Genomic DNA, 17,044 nt, shown 5'->3' with positions numbered 1-17,044 from the left:
TTTCCAATTTCTTTTGGTGATTGATACAGGCAAGCACAGACGTCCCTAGGTGTGTGTGTGGGGGGGGGGGGCTTAGCTCCAGAGACCCTAGGAACCACAACTTGAGAACGCTCAAGTTCCCAACCCAAGTACGCTCAAGTTCCTTATATAAAAGCCTGTGACCTAGGCTTGCCCTCCCTTGTGGTGAAGTCTAAGGATTATTGCAACAATGTATGCAAGCGTAAGACAATCACATGACTTATTGTGATTTTAGGGAAGAATGTTGTGCAGACACCACTGTTTGGTTTTTAAGATTAATTTGTATATGTGTGATTAATACAGTGATATTGTAGACTCATGTTTTACATATGCAAATATTTTATAAACATATTGCATTATATGAAGAAAAGCATGGTTGCCCAGTCATACAGTGTGGGTGTGTGTAAACTTGAGAGCTTTGGGAATTGCACTAGGGAAAGGAATCCCATGAAACCACTCCTGCCCTGAGTGTACTTGATGAGGGTTATTTCCTCAACAAGTAAGGAGAAGGTCACCGAGTGATTGCCATGGCACCCAGTAGGCAGTGAGTTTAGTGTCTTCCTTCAGTCTTCAGGTGATTGCTTTTGCTCTGTTTCCTTTAAAACTGATAGTTTGTTTTTAGGATTACTTTTATATTTTTTGTTTTATGTGTAAGAATGTTTACATGTATGTGTGTATGTGTACTACCTGTGTACAGTGCTCACAGAGGCCAGAAGAGGGCGTCACATCTCCCAGAATTGTGGTTACAGACAGTTGTGAGCCAAAACATTTGTGCTAGGACTAAATCCTGGGTCCTCTATAAGAGCATAAGGTGGTATAGCTGATAAGCTATATTAAGATAAGCTAATGCATTTTTTTAAAAAGGTATGTGTGTATCCTATTCTTCATTAGACAAAGTGTATTTTTTGACAATATCATAACTTGACCACAATGTGCTATGACCACACACTCCCCAGATTGTTAATTCTTAAAATCTTATAAGATGTAATTAAATTATATTTCATTTTTTTAAAGGGAGTATCTTTTCACTGGGGTGAAGTTCAGTGTTGGATCATTTGCTGAGCATACACAAGGTCCTAGGCTTGGGCCCCCAGCCAACTTGCGTGCATGGGGCTGTGAGGGGTGGTGCTCCACAGGGTCACCCTACGTCTGCCACATCCCTCACCTTTGCTTCGCCAGTGCAGCTGGATAGCAGCCGGGAATGCCTGTCGCTTGTCCTACGATTGTCAATCACAATGGCTTTTGATTCCCCAGTGACTTTCACCCAGGTCCATCCCCAAGTCAGCATTTAGGGTGTTCCCGTCCTCTTCTGCAATGTGGGCCTTGTGGTTGGGGCAATATGTGGTTCCATATTGCATCTCCCCTCCTGTGCCCCCTCCACAAGTTTCAGCAGAAGGTATTAATGACTCGTTTTTTAGATGTGATGGTCTTTGCTGACTTGATCAATTAATCAATGTGTCAGTGACAGGTCATAGCTGAAGGCCCCATGTCCTATGCAGTGTGTACAAGAAGCCCCAGTTTTGAATGTGGAGATGCTTAGCTTACATCAATGGTTTCTTGACTTAAACCGAGTGTATCTTTTAGGGACTGTTAGCTAAAGCTCATTTGTCAACATTTCAAAAGGACAGACATATATAGTAGACAGAGATATGTGCCCTTTTTGTTTAGTTTGTTTATTATGAGACAGAGTCTCACTGTGTATTCCTGGCTGGCCTGGAACTCTCTATGTAGACCAGGATGGCCTTGAACTCATAGAGATCCTCCTGTCTCTTCCTTCCCAGTACTAGAATTAAAGATGTGCACCACCACACCCAGCTTTATTTTGTAATATTTAAAATCCTCCCAGGCCCTTGCTCTAGATTTTACCAAGGATGAGGTGATCTAAGAATGATGAGGCGTGCCCCAATACAGGTTCCCCAGGCCAAGAACAGGTTCCCTGAGCTCGGACTGACTTATGTAGACACACCGCTGCTCAACAGGTGTTGTGCAGAAATCTAGATAGCTGCTCATAAATCTCCAGAACCAACCAAGGGAGATGAAGTTACACCCCAGGAGGACACTGCTTTCTGCCTCCTGGGATAAGCCAGCCAGAGTCTGAGGCCAAGGAGCTGCTCCTGCTTGGCGTTCCTCATGTGCTGTGATTATCTAGAGCAGAGCCCATATAGAAAGGTTTGCACGGTGCCCCTCTGAGGTCTTTGTCCTCCCTAGAGACCACTGTCACTGTCTAAGCAGAGACTGCATGGCAGTGTGCGCTCGTGTTCCATGCAAGCTCTTCTGAGAGGTTCCAGGAAGGAATCGCTAAGGATTCCTGTAATTTAGGGATGTCCACACCACAGCTACCGAGGGCTTGTCATTTCCCAGCGTCCCTCACTAAGTAAGCACCTGGGTCTGGTTTAGCCGTGGCCACATAAAGTGACAAGCTGACTCTTCCCTTAACTTGGCACGTCTGGTCATCAGAACTTAGGCTGGGATGGCTTTCTTGTCATGGTTAAGACTGAGGAAATGATGCTCACCACAGGGCTTCACCTCAGTGTTGCCCTCTCGGGCTCAGGTGGCCAGTCACATGGCAGGGTACACTCCCATGCGTGGTTCTAACTAGATTCTATCTCATCCTTACACCTGTGAGGGGATAGAAGGTACCAGAGAACTTCGGACAGGCTCAGTTAGCTCACAAGATATTAATGGAGTGTATCACATACGTCACAGAATAAAGCAGAGCCAGCAGGGAAACTGGTAATGATACTATGTGTGTCGCCAAAGATGTCACTGGGCGCTTCACCAAGGATATTTCCTTCCCCGGGCCAGCTGAGTGTGTTCACCACAAATGATGAAGATTTAGAATCTGTTTCCTTGTTATAAACCAGGTGTATGCACGCAGACAGGACCTTCATAACATAGTCACCCATACATATATCTGCAGAAAGCAAGGCTACTTCTGAACTGCTTTGGGTTCAACAATATTTTTCTTAAATAATGTAATTGTAAAAATAGCATTAGGGTGGAGTCTGCTGTCCACAGAGCCTGTGCATGGTGTGTTCTTTCCCACAATTTCCCCTGGGGTCACTTACCATATATTTCCCCACGGTGCTCCTGTAGCCGCCACACAGCCTCCTCTAACTCGACCTTATATGGACATGGCACCCTCGTTTCTGTGTTCTCACCATGGTGACAGCCAACAGCAGAAACTGTTAACTGGATAACTTGTGGGCTCCAAGGAGAAATCACAAACGCGCGGTGGTCCAGTTCCAAGAGCACGCTCAAGTTACAAAGTGAATGGGCTTGTGTAAAATGCATAGAACACAATTCTCCACCCTCTGTGCTGAGCTGCAGGGAGGGAGTCATTGCTTCCCTCAGGCAGAGCCACCAACCTCTAGAAAATTCCATGGTAGAGAAGGGCAGGAACTGCAGCGGAGCCCTCTGTCCCACCTCACTCCCTGGTCAGAGCGGGATCTAACCTTCCTCTTCCTGTGAATTACGGCACATACAGCTCTAACAGATGGTTTAACCTCCTAACCTGTCCTTTCTCCTCACACACCATGAAGCCAAGGCGGCTTAGTGGGAAACACGGAGCAAATCCCATCACAGAATGTTGTCCAAAGCCACGGTGTCACCGTGGTAAAGACAGCTTGGCCACGCTCCTTGACCCTCCAGAGTTGGTCCAAAGCAGTGGTTCTCAACCTTCCTAAATGCTGCGACCCTTTAATACCTCGTGTTGTGGTGACCCCAACTATAAAACTGTTTTCATTGATCCTTCATAACTGTAATTTTGCTACTGTTATGAGTTGTAATGTAGGTATTTTTGGAGATAGAGGCTTGTTGATAGAGGGAGGGAGATTGTGACCCACAGGTTGAGAATCACTTTCTCAGTGAGGTCAATTTTAGTTTGTTTTTTAGTTAGCCTCTAACATGTAATGTTTGACCATGAGTTCTGATCAAGTCATTACTTCAATTTAATTTTTTTTTAATTTTTAAAATTTTGCTATCATGTGTTCATGCTGTAGAGGTGATGCTCAAGGCCACAGGGAATGCCTTCCTGCCGCAGTTTTCATCCTAAGACTCTCCCACCGTAGCTGTGGGGCCCGGTTCTGGGATCAAATAGTTCTTAACCTTCCGGGACTCTGTGAATGTAGCAGTGCAAGTCCAAGTGGGAGAACTTGGGAAAAATGAAGGAAATAGTGTCTGGTTTTGGGAGTGCAGGCCTTTAATCCCAGCAGAGGCCTGTGGCTCTCTGAGTTCGAAGCCAGCCTGGTCTGCATAGTGAGTTCCAGGCCAGCCAGAGCTACACAGTGAGACTCAGGCTTAAAAGAAAAGAAGCGCAGTGGGGAGGAAAATCTTGTCATTGGGTCTTTGCCGCTGTTTGCTGAGGAGCAGAGACCCTGAGATGATAAAAAAAAAAAAAAAAAACAAAAAACCTGGATCAGGAACAGAAAGGACAGCAACTATGGCAGCTGGGAGCATCCAGTCATTGGCAAGGTCTTCTCTCTGAGTGAGCTGGACTGTGACCAATGCCATCCTCTGATAGGCTGATGTGGCACACTCAACATACCCAGCAGAAGTCACCTGTTAGACAGTCACCACAGGAAAGGACAAAATATAGTCACTATGACTTGTGTCTACCGTGTCTATCACCCACTGCAGAAACCAGAGAGTTGATATTACTGGGACAATGAAGCTCAGGCATCTGACATCCCTAAGTACAGGTTTTTGTGGGGACCAGATATGTATCAGGGCCATGTTCCCTTAAAGAGCATAAGGCACTAGGCATTGAGAAATCACTAGGAAGAGCCCCAGCTTCCGCTGCCTGTGGGATTCTATACTTAGCACTCATAAGATCCCTCTCCAACCTTTGTCTAGGAGCAAGGGGCTTCCTCAGTGAGCAGCAGATGGTGTCCCCAATGCCAAAGGGTGTTGAGTGTGTCTTGCGGATAAAGTCCAGGTGCCCACAGGGACCTGAGAGCAGGACAGTCAGGGAAATGACATTGGAAGGAGAAGAGGAAGCCCATGCCCATGGATGTGACAATCCCTAGGGCACTGCCTGAAGGAAGCTGCTTAGCTGAACCAGGGTCCCAGCCTTTGAAGGGAAGCAGTTGAGTCCAGCCTTTTAAGCTCCTTTCAAATCTAGGTCTAGTTTGAGTCTAAGAAAGGCTGGGAAAACCTGGAACCTGCCTCCAACACAGGGAATGGGTCACATGCAGCAGTCACTGGCCAGCAGCGTGCGAGGCATCTGTCCACTCAACGAATGCTTATTGCACACCCATCACGGGTCAGGCAACACCAAGGGACCAAAACACCCAAGCACACCGAGCAGTCCGTGTCCCCTCATGTACCAGTGTTCACATTCCTGAAATGTGGACTCTTGCAAAGCATTTCCATCTAACATGTTCAGGCAGCAGTGTTCAGGCAGTGGTGTGAACACTGGAAACGGTCTCTTGAGCTGACAAGGCGAATGTTAGATTTTACTTTAATTGATAAATTCAAGTGAAAGAGATGTGTAGACCTAGGAAGTTTGAGGGCCACCTTTGTCCTTCATATCAATTTGGGCAAGGGGAGGCTGGGAGGAGGATCCAGGGGAGTGAGAGACAATGAACTTGGTCATTGTGTAAGACTATCCTAGGTAGTAAATCCTGGGTGAGAATGGAACAATAGAAAGCTGGAGTTTCCTGGGCATTGGACCGGAATTTGTGATCTGTTGAGCTCATATCTTTACAAAAAGATGTGATTGCAAAACCAAATAGGCCAGTAAAATGCTAACCCATAGACTGTCAGTGAGATCATAAAGGAAATCTGGGGGGCTGCAGGGCCTCTCTTCAAGGCCTCTTTTTTTTAAATGTCCATTGGTGTTTTCCCTGCATGTATGTCTATGTGAGGGTGTAGGGTCCCCTAGAACTGGAATAATAGACAGCTGTGAGCTGCCATGTAGGTGCTAAGAATTGAACCCAGGTTCTCTGGAAGAGCAGGCAGTGCTTTTAACCACTGAACTGTCTCTCCAGCCCCTCTCCAAGGCCTCTTAGGAACATCAATCTTCTTCCTTTTCCAACATGAGGCTCCATGTGTCTGTGTAATGAGACCCCTGCCTGTCAAGTGGCTTCCATACAGGTAACCCTGTAATCTAACCACCAGCAGCACACAGGGACTTTTGAGCAATAGGGCTTGTGGAGAGATGTTGAGATGAACTAATCTTGCTACACGGGAAGGCCACTGTTTCAAATAATCCCCTCTACTGCATCCCAATATGACAATATTTAATGTCAGAAGATGATGGAAACACTATCCAGGATTTGATAGCCAAGAAAGGCTGGCATGGAGCTCCATCTCAAAGGAAAAAACACAGCCAGGCATGGTGGCACACACCTGTAATCCCAGCAACAGGAGATGGAGGCAAGAGAAACAACAGTTCAAGGTCAGCGTGGGCTAAAGGAAGAAAAAAATACATTGCTAAAAGAGAAACTGTTGACACAGCTTCTCTGAGCAGAGTCACAGAACAGCACTGTAGGAAGAATGCAGTGGATGACAGATAGTGTGTTCAGAAGCAGGAGGTGGCTGAGTAACAGCTCACGCCTAGCACATACATGGTTCAATTATTCCCCCCCCACACACACACACACACAGAAAAAATGTATCTTCCTTATCCTTGAAGCCATCATCTCTTGACCTGGAGCATGATAAGCTTTACTCTAGATTTTGCTCCTACCAAAAAAATGCATTAATAAAGGGAAATGGGGCAATCTTTGGTGAAGTGCATTTGCCGTAACAGACGTCATTCACATCATGGCTGTTCGCTGTAGCAGCTAAGCCAGTGCCTGTTAAACAGCAGACTGGTGACAACCCAGGGCAATGACGAGGCCATGTGCTGTGGCAGACAGATGAGGTGGGGGTCGTCCTCAAGAACTGCGGTGTTTCTGTGTGCTATTTACACCCCCCTCTTTCTGATGAACTCTGTATGCTCATATATCCTGAAAATACATGAGCAGCACTTTTCTCATGATGAAAACTTAAATATCTTGACTCCTGGCACTGCTAAGGCGAGAAAGCCGCTCCAGAGCTGAACATCCGCGTCCTTCCTGAGCCCTACAGCCCTGGAGATCCAGAGAGAGCCACAAGCCAACCCTAGAGAAGGAATTTTCTAGCTCAGAGGAGGCAGCAAAGTGGAGAGAGAAATTAAAACCCTTTTGTTGCCTGGTTCCTGGTGGTAGATGTTTTCTGAAAAACAGGGTAGAAAATAGACATTGATTCAGATGTTCTAAGGCATAGAAATGAGCCAGTAGCTGGCATGGGTGGAGAAGGCCCCTCTGAGAGTTCACAGCACTCTTCCACAGGGACTCACATCCATGTGACCCACGAACTAAGAAGGGCAGCACAGTGACAGCCGGTATCTACCAGTTCCCACAGACTGTTGTTAAAGGAAGCCTCTTGTAAGTCAGACAAGAGCTCTGGCCTCAGACAGCTTCCCTTCCCCACCTCTCGATGGAATGTTTTGACAAGCTGGGCATTAAGGCATTTTCCCAAGGGCATTCAAGCATTCTTCACTCCTGCCCGGGAGGCGGGCTGCTGTCAAGGTCATTTGTTTCTTTTCTACACTTCTAGTTCACATTTAACAATTACAGGATTTCTAAAAAGCCCAAAGTTGTGGGAAGATGTTGTGAGGTGTTGTATGTACCTTCTGTGGCTCTATGTCTGTCCCTCAGGCAGCAGCTGACATGGTTGGGTCTGAACGTGGAAGGGGTGACACCGTGTGTCTGCCAGGCCAGTTGGCCACAGAGGCCTTTCAGAGTCATCTGTGCAAGGCTCCAGGTGCACATCCGTGGCTGGGCTTCTGTCCCGTGTCTGCAGTACTAAAGAGAAGCTAGGAGTGTGTGCAGTTACAAAGTTACTCTCCTTGTTTTCCTTTAGATACATTAAAACAATAACCAGGGGAAACTATGGCAGGAATGACCCAACCACACAATTCTTTATGCTTTCCTTTCCCAGGGGCCTTTTTAACTGGCTCTTCCTCCGTGCACACACACAATGGGTAATGGGAAACAGGAAATAAGACCCTGTCCTAGATTCTCCATTTTTACCACAGCGATAATTACTTTCTTCAGTATCCCAAGGGTTAGGAGGCCACATCCATCTTATGTTTGTCTTTGGCATCGGGGTAGATACTAAATTAATTTATTGTTGATGGTCTTGGTCATTTTGGAATCGTCCTGAGACGCTGCTCAACCTGTGGCCCTGGGCCGCCTTCAGTGCTCAGCCCGCTGGCATCCCCACCCAGGCTATGTCGCTGTAGGGAAGACAAGCCGCCATTCAAGTGACCAGATGTCTGACTCATACGGGAAGGACAAAGCAGCCTTCCAAAGGGCACATGTCCCCACTGATTAGAAAGATCAAAATATCCCTGTCCCTTGCCTCCGTGTCCAGCCCAGACACTGACGTTCTAGAAAGGATACAGAAATAGCCCCTCTGGAAAGTCTGCACAGGCCACATTAATTGGCCAGTTTCCCCCTTCGCACAGTGAAGGCAGAGAAAACACACTCCCTGTAGGACAAAAGTTTACATTTCTCAAGTGCTGTCAGGAAGGTGCGTCCTAAAGGTTTGGGACCCCAGTGGAAGAGAAAAAGGGAAAGAGAGGAATGGAAGTGATTCGTGCAGACTGGATGAGGGTCCACGCTCTCCAGGGCTCCTTACAGTGTCAGCGCTGGGTTTTCTCAACTGTTGTCTTTGGGGGACACAGATCTGATCTTCAAACCTAATGTCTGCCTTAAACAAAGAAACAGATGTGCTGAGATTGGATTCTCCATAAGGAAAAAGGAGAACACTGGGGCGATCCAGGCACTGCGTGGGAATGATTGCATCTAAAAAGATGCGTGTTATATGGCAACCACGGCATTCTTAAGGGCTTGTCAGAGAGCTTTAGATTTCTGACTGCATCCTAGCCAGAGATCTCTTGGGTTTGAAGAAAAGGGCTGTGTGTGCCTTAGCGCCAGTGATGCACACTGGGTCACCACGAAACTCCCAGAGCCCTCCCAGAAGAAGCTGCTCTCTGTTGATGTGTTGTTTGGAGGCTTCTCTTTTCAACCCAGCTTGTGGGATTAGCAGAGCCTATTTACCGGGGAGGATACAGCAGTCCCAGAGGGCAAGCTGCAGGAGCCCTGGGGTCTACTGTGCCTCAAGCTGTATCTACCAATCCCACACTCAGGAGGCAGAGGCAGGCAGATCTCTGTGAGTTCAAGGCTGGCCTGATCTATGTAGTTCCAGGACAGCCAGGGCTCCCCAAAGAGACCCTGGGCGGGGGGGGGAGAGAGAGAGAGAGAGAGAGAGAGAGAGAGAGAGAGAGAGATCCAAACTGTGAAGGAGCTGCAGAAGCCAATCTTCCCAACATTTTGCAAACACTCCCGCCTCTCTGCCCACAGTGAAGGAATTACTAGTGTAGATCACTGACAGGCACCTGACTGGATTCCTAAGGAGGGGAAGAAGAGAGCACTGTGGTTGCTGAATGCCTATTTGTTCCTAGATGTTCTAGAGGAGGAAGTCTGACAGACTTTCCTGGTAACTTAGAGGGAAAGGGAAATGCAGAATAGCTTTGTAACCTTCCAGCGTGAGATCCAGGGAGAACACACGGGTTAAACATACAGCATATGCCTGGTCTGCACAGAGAGTGCCAGGACAACCGAGGCCACATGAGAGATCCTGTCAATCGCCCCAAAACAAGACAGCTGTTAAATATTGGGCTCAAAGGCCTCCTGGCTTCTTTGGGACCATCACTCAGCATTGAGTCCCTACATGAAAGCTCACAGCTTCCCTCAAAAGAAACTTCCAAGTGTGGGCGGGGTTTAGCTCAGTGGTAGAGTGGCTGCCAGCTGTGCATGAGGGCATAGGGTTCTTTCCCAGCACCACAGACAAGAAGGAGGAAAAGGAAAAGAAAAGAACCCCCAGGGCAGCCATGCATTCACCGGGAAAGCGAGCTCTCTGTCTGGCGGCTGCTTCTCTGATTCTCCTGACAGTTTCCAGTCTCTCAGGCACTTTTCTCTTCCAGCTATCATTCTTGTACTTGTCTGCTCTTCATAGAGAAGAAACAAGAGACCTCAGGAGCCATGGAGTATGGTCCGCTCACCTCTGGTCAAGGTCCAGGAGGAGGCTAAGAGACCTCACTCTAAACTCCAGTCTTTTCAAAATGTGTCATTTGAACATGAAGCTAACTGCTCTATGATGTACAGGGTGGAGTTGCTCACCTGCCAAATTGAACTGCATTCAAATAGTAACGTTTCACATTTTCCATGAATGGGCAGAGAAAGCAAAAGGATAGCATACGATGTTTGCCTTGGGATCCAGAGGGCTGAAACCGAATTCCACAGCCTCATTAGCTGCTTGCCGGGCCTCCAGTCATCCTGGGTCTTTCACGGCCCCTAGTGTTTAGCACGGTTGTTAGGCAGAGCCATCATTGGTAGCACACAGTATCATCAGGGAGTATGTCATGGCCACTGGCACCAGGCTCTCTATGAAATTGCAAGACAGGAGGTTGGCAGTGATGCATGCTGCCTCCTCTTTGGGGTCTCCACCTTCCTGGTTCCCCTCACATAGGTTCTCAGACTCGGTACCTCATGGCAATGAGTCCGAGCAATGCTCCAGCCTCCCTCACTTCAACCTCTCACCTCCAAGGGAGCTTCTTCTCCCACCATCCTCCACCACCTCTGCTCCTTCAAAACTGTACCTCAGCTAAGCATGGGGAGAATGTGGTTCCAGCCTTTTTGTCTCACAGACCTGATGCTGTGCACTCAGAAAGCTGAGGCAGGAGATCATTGCAAAGTTCTAGGCTAGCCTGGGCTACAGAGACCCTGTCTCAAAAAAAATATTTAACTTAAAAGTAAACATTTATAATTTTGAGTATACCCTGACTTCCTGACCAAAGCCTCATGTGAGAACCTTGGCCTCATGACCACCTTCTCCGAGTGTTTCATCTTACTTCTGAGACACTGGTCTCTGTCCTTTTTATCACCTGCTGTTGCAGCAGTAGGGGGTGAAGTGAGGCAAACTTTCTTCCTGAAGACCAGTAACCATGCTTCCAAAACTCTGCCTTAATTTCCCATCACCCTGACCAAATACACTCTTGCATCTCTACCAAGTTAGCCAGATGTGGTGGTACACACCTTTAATCCTAGCTCTCAGGAAGCACAGGTAGGTGGATCCCTATGAATTCCAGGCCAGCTGAGACTATATAGTGGAACCCAGTAGCATAGATAGACAGATGGATAGATAAATGGATGGATGGAAGGATGGGTGATAGATAAATGTATGAATGGATGATGGATAGAAGATAGATAGATGATAGATAGATAGATAGATAGATAGATAGATAGATAGATGAAATGAGATGGATTTTCTCTACGAGATTTTTTTTCTCTTCTTTTTGGTCTTCCACTGAGGCAGTTGCCTTTAAACTGCAGTCCAGGATGATCTCTGAGTCCTATTGAATTACCAAAAGCTATAACTAAAGTGCCGGGTATGAAAAGGCTTCTCCCCTTAGTGTATCTCTGTCTCTGTCTCTCTGTCTGTCTCTTTCTCATCTAAATCTGACCCAATTCAAACACAGACATCCCATGAAAGTGGCCCTGGACCAAGAAGGATGTTACTAAATGTGGGTTCCCACTGGTATTTTGGGGGTTTTATTTTGAGGCTAGCATTGATAGACAGGGTATGTAGCTGTCTACATACCCTCAAGGAGAACAAGCCAACAAAGAAATAAACAGAAAGGACTTTGTGGGTGAAAAAGAAAATGGCCTTCCAAGTCCAGAAGATAAAAATGACTTCTTTAGTAGAGAGAAATAAAATTTAATAAAAGGGGTGCCCTTCAAAAATGTCAGCTATCATGGAAGGAGAGATGAGTCATGGAAAATCAAAGCCAACAGCAGAGCTGAATGAGTTGTTTTTTCTGAAAATGGCATTTACAGGGACAAGACCTGTCCTCATGACAGGGAGTCCCTCCCAGCAGCTGCTGAAGTATGAAAAGACCCTCTGGTTGCCGTCTCGCTTTCTAGAATTAAGAAATTTTCTGCAGTGTCTGCATGCCGTGCATGTATGCATGTAGATGCACATGCATTGTGCCTTTAAAAATTACAAACATTTATCTTTTAAAGTTTATGTTCTCTGTCTTTCCAGATCACCAACTTACAATCATAGAAAACCCTTTTATTGGCTAGTGTTATCCACTATGGAACTTTTGTTGTTTTTAGCATTTACTCTTGTCTGAACATTTAAAGAGAGGCCAGTGTGTACTTTCTAATGCCCTGGGATGTTATTTGGATACACTGTTGCCTTTTAAAGTTCGTCCCATGTCTGAGTGGCTTACTGATTGCTGATTTACAACATGCCCTGCCTTCTGCATGTGTGTCTAGTCTGGCCACAGCCTAGAAATGGGACCCTCTAGACCCACTGAGATGGGACCCCCTAGACCCACTGAGATGAGACCCCCTAGACCCACTGAGATGGGACCCCCTAGACCCACTGAGATGGGACCCCCTAGACCCACTGAAATGGGACCCCTTAGACCCACTGGGATGGGACCCTCTAGACCCACTGAGATGGGACCCCTAGACCCACTGAAATGGGACCCTCTAGACCCACTGAGATGAGACCCTCTGAACACACTGAGATGGGACCCTCTAGACCCACTGAGATGGGACCCCCAGACCCACTGAGATGGGACCCTCTAAACACACTGAGATGGGACCCCTAGACCCACTGAGATGGGACCCTCTAAACACACTGAGATGAGACCCCCTAGACCCACTGAGATGAGACCCTCTAGACCCACTGAGATGAGACCCTCTAGACCCACTGAGATGGGACCCTCTAAACACACTGAGATGAGACCCTCTAGACCCACTGAGATGGGACCCTCTAGACCCACTGAGATGGGACCCTCTAGACCCACTGAGATGAGACCCTCTAGACCCACTGAGATGGGACCCTCTAAACACACTGAGATGAGACCCCCTAGACCCACTGAGATGGGACCCCCTAGACCCACTGAGATGGGACCCCCTAGACCCACTGAGATGGGACCCTCTAGACCCACTGAGATGGGACCCCTAGACCCACTGAAATGGGACCCTCTAGACCCACTGAGATGGGACCCCCTAGACCCACTGAGATGGGACCCTCTAGACCCACTGAGATGGGACCCCCTAAACACACTGAGATGGGACCCCCAGACCCACTGAGATGAGACCCTCTAGACACATTGAGATGGGACCCCCTAGACCCACTGAGATGGGACCCTCTAAACACACTGAGATGGGACCCCTAGACCCACTGAGATGAGACCCTCTGAACACACTGAGATGGGACCCTCTAGACCCACTGAGATGGGACCCCCAGACCCACTGAGATGGGACCCTCTAAACACACTGAGATGGGACCCCTAGACCCACTGAGATGGGACCCTCTAAACACACTGAGATGAGACCCCCTAGACCCACTGAGATGAGACCCTCTAGACCCACTGAGATGAGACCCTCTAGACCCACTGAGATGGGACCCTCTAAGCACACTGAGATGAGACCCTCTAGACCCACTGAGATGGGACCCCCTAGACCCACTGAGATGAGACCCTCTAGACCCACTGAGATGAGACCCTCTAGACCCACTGAGATGGGACCCTCTAAACACACTGAGATGGGACCCCCTAGACCCACTGAGATGAGACCCTCTAAACACACTGAGATGAGACCCCTAGACCCACTGAGTTGAGACCCTCTAGACCCACTGAGATGAGACCCTCTAGACCCACTGAGATGGGACCCTCTAAACACACTGAGATGGGACCCCTAGACCCACTGAGATGAGACCCTCTGAACACACTGAGATGGGACCCTCTAGACCCACTGAGATGGGACCCTCTAGACCCACTGAGATGAGACCCTCTAGACCCACTGAGATGGGACCCTCTAAACAACTGAGATGAGACCCCCTAGACCCACTGAGATGAGACCCTCTAGACCCACTCAGACTTGCTCACTCTCCTTCTATTGTCACCGTGTCCCTAATGATCTCTGTTTGCTCTTGGCATTGTGCCACGAGGACTCCAGACATTGTCAGGGAGTTGGCTCACAGATGGGAAAATAGGCCAGCAAAGCCAAGATCAAATTCTACCCTAAGGAGCTGGGGAACCCCCACATATGCTCCTTGTCTGTATATCTCTCCACAGCCCCTAGTCCCACGCCAGGGGGTTTCCGACTGTTTTAACCTCAGTTCACAGTTGCTCACACTGTAAATGAAGCATGAACAATCCAGTATTTAATAAGTGATTGATAGTGACCATTGACCTCACTGAGTCCAACACCCTCGGGCTCAGGGTCCCCTCTCAAAGGTGGTTCCTTTGAAAGAGTGCCTTAGAACCTATGTGGGGGTGGAACCAGGCACAAAGAGCAAAGGCTTGCCCAAAGTCCTTGAACAGACTTTTTTGTTTAATAATAAATTCTGTCTGTGAAGACCTAAGTCCTTCCTTCGAGTGATTTCTGAGCTGGGCAGGGTGGAGTCTGGAAATGGAAAGGCAAGTCCTACGTGCTCCTCTTCCTGGGTTTACCCACACCCTATTCTTTCAACCAAAGTATTGTCCTGTTGTCTAAAATTTAAACCTTTTATTGTTTGTTTATCACTGTGATTATTTTTAACACGTATTATTTGTAGAAAATAGCTTTTTTCTTGTCTATAAAAATCTTATCTCACTTTGTCAAGAAAGATAACCTATAAAGATAAATCTTCCAATTTAAACAGTAGATATAATTATACTAAGAGGTTATTTTTTAACAATACTTCATTTAAGTCTCATTTTGTGGCCACTACAGTAAAGTGTGTATTATTTTTGACATTCATCTGAAATAATAATTAGTGTCTTGTTCCACTTTTGGGGGGAACATGAACAACTGTTTCCTGTACCTTCTTGGCATGGTTTGCTGTTTGTCTCCTGTTTGTGTCTGAATTTCCCGTCGCCCACATGCACAATGGGTGTTGTGGAAAGCCATTGTTCTGACTCACAGAATCTTGTTTCCAAAGTTCGGCATGGGTTCTGACATATGTGATCTACGGTGGAACATTCGCCCCTTTTCTTACTAGCCATATGGTTTAGTGACTAACCGCTTATTTTTGTCCATGTCATCTTCCTCAGGGGTAATATCTATTACCTGCTTCTTTTACAATTAGAAAAAAAAAAGCATAACAACCTGCTTATGAGTTCCCCAACCTAGGATATCACTCATTTGGGGGTACCTGTTCCATGTTAATAGCACAGCTGGGCTTCAAACTCCTCAGACTGACTTGGAACCCCAATGTCAGGGTCCCCCTTCTTCCTGCCCCATGAACAATACACAGTGAGAAGACATCAGTATCCACCTTCTCTCCCTTCCCGGACTGGGTGCTCATTAAACACGGTCTATGCCTCCAAGAGTGCCTTTCACTGTCCCTTCGCCTAGGACTACTGTTCTTTGAAAAAGAAAATCAAAGTACCCCAGAGAACATTGCTCCCCATATGATCAACTGCCCATCAGTCTGTACTGAGTGGGAAACCCAGGGACGCATACGGGAAATGAAGACTGAATTCTCTCTGTCCTGTCTGGCTCGTGTACGGGACATCCCTGGGCTGAGCCCCGACCTGCAGAGAGTCGTAGCTCTCAATACTTGCTATACACATTTGCTGTCAATACCTGTGTCTCGGTGCTTAGGAACTCCAGAAATAGGGGGATGCCCCATAGTCTTCCCTCTCTGAGAGTCAATCCATCTTATACCTGTCTTCAACCTCTGCCAGATTGCTGCCTTCCTGCCTCTGTATTTTCCTTCCCTCTTATGCATGTATTTGGTGGAATGTACACTGGAGTGGAACACTGTTTGACTTTATCCTTGCTGGATTCCTGCTTCTCCCGGACCTAACCCAGCCCTGCACATGGTCAGTGCATCATCTAAGAATCCCAGGGCACATGCTGAATCAAACTGAAGTTTTAACACATCAGTCTCTACTGCACTATGTTGGGTTTTATTGCCTGGTGTGAATTATGGGGAGGAGAAAGTGGCATGCCCCCAGTCTCTGGGTGATACCAAGATTTATCAGGAGCACTTTGTGTTCGCATAATTCTGACAGATCTGTGAAGTTGGTCCCCATTCCATTTGAGGAGATTGAATTAAGGACAATAAAGTAAGCTGCCCCAAATCACATAGTTGGAGGGTCCAGGACCGAAAATTGAACTGAGATCCAATGCTGGCCCTGATATCCGAATACTGTGTTACATCCTTGAAACTTAGTGGTCCCAAATTGTTCCTGCTGCCTCAACCTCGTTTCTGCATGGGTGGTTTCTTTTCCTAAACAGAATAGCCGAGCCAGGGAGGAGGCAGCTCTGTGAATTGCTTCTCCTGCCTCCCCATCTGTGCAGTGTGGACTTTTGTCTTTTTTGGAAGCAGTTTGGTGACAGGAACTGCAATCATTCAGCTCTCTGCTCCTTCTTCCTCCTTGGGGCTCAGGGAGTCTGACTGACTCTGCCTGACTGCACCAGGAGGCTTCTACAAATATGGCCAATGCTACCTCCATGTCCCTCGACTCTGCCGACTCCGACTCCTGCTTTCCCTGCTTGTCACGGTCCAGCCCTGTGTGTCCCCAGCCCCCAAACCTAACCTTAGCCTGATTACACCACCACAGCCTCATGAAACTCTTTCCTCTTTGGAGCATTCCTGGGCCCAAGAGCACCCTGGCCGCCCTGGAAGGCTCTCAAGTCTCCTCCTCTGAGCCAAGGGTGGTACCCTGCAGCCCTGCCAGTAGCTCTCCTGCGGGGGCTGTGAGTCCGGGAAATCGGTCTTGCAACCCCTGGCTTTTCAGGCCTTCCCACCTCTGCCTGGGGTGGAGGGGGAATGTTCCACAGGTGGGAATGTACACACATGTAGAGTTTACCCTACAGCTGGGCACTGAAAATGTCCAGCCAGGGCTGAAAAGGAACTTTGTCTTGGAGTCCAGTCCCAGCTCCAACATATAGATGCCCAGGCAGGCATTCAGTGCACCAGA

General features: G+C 47.6%; 1 protein-coding gene across 1 annotated transcript in view; it reads left to right on the top strand.

The window, feature by feature from the left end:
• Col4a2 (collagen type IV alpha 2 chain) overlaps window positions 1-17,044 on the top strand; it is a 136,651-nt gene that overhangs the window by 40,405 nt on the left and 79,202 nt on the right. The window lies entirely within an intron of this gene.

Source organism: Microtus oregoni, unplaced genomic scaffold (assembly GCF_018167655.1).
Source record: "Microtus oregoni isolate MIOR12 unplaced genomic scaffold, Mior012 000024F_ref0000369, whole genome shotgun sequence".
Taxonomy (NCBI): domain Eukaryota; kingdom Metazoa; phylum Chordata; class Mammalia; order Rodentia; family Cricetidae; genus Microtus; species Microtus oregoni.
The sequence above is the reverse complement of the archived record's forward strand: the minus strand, read 5'-3'. Positions and strand labels throughout refer to the sequence as shown.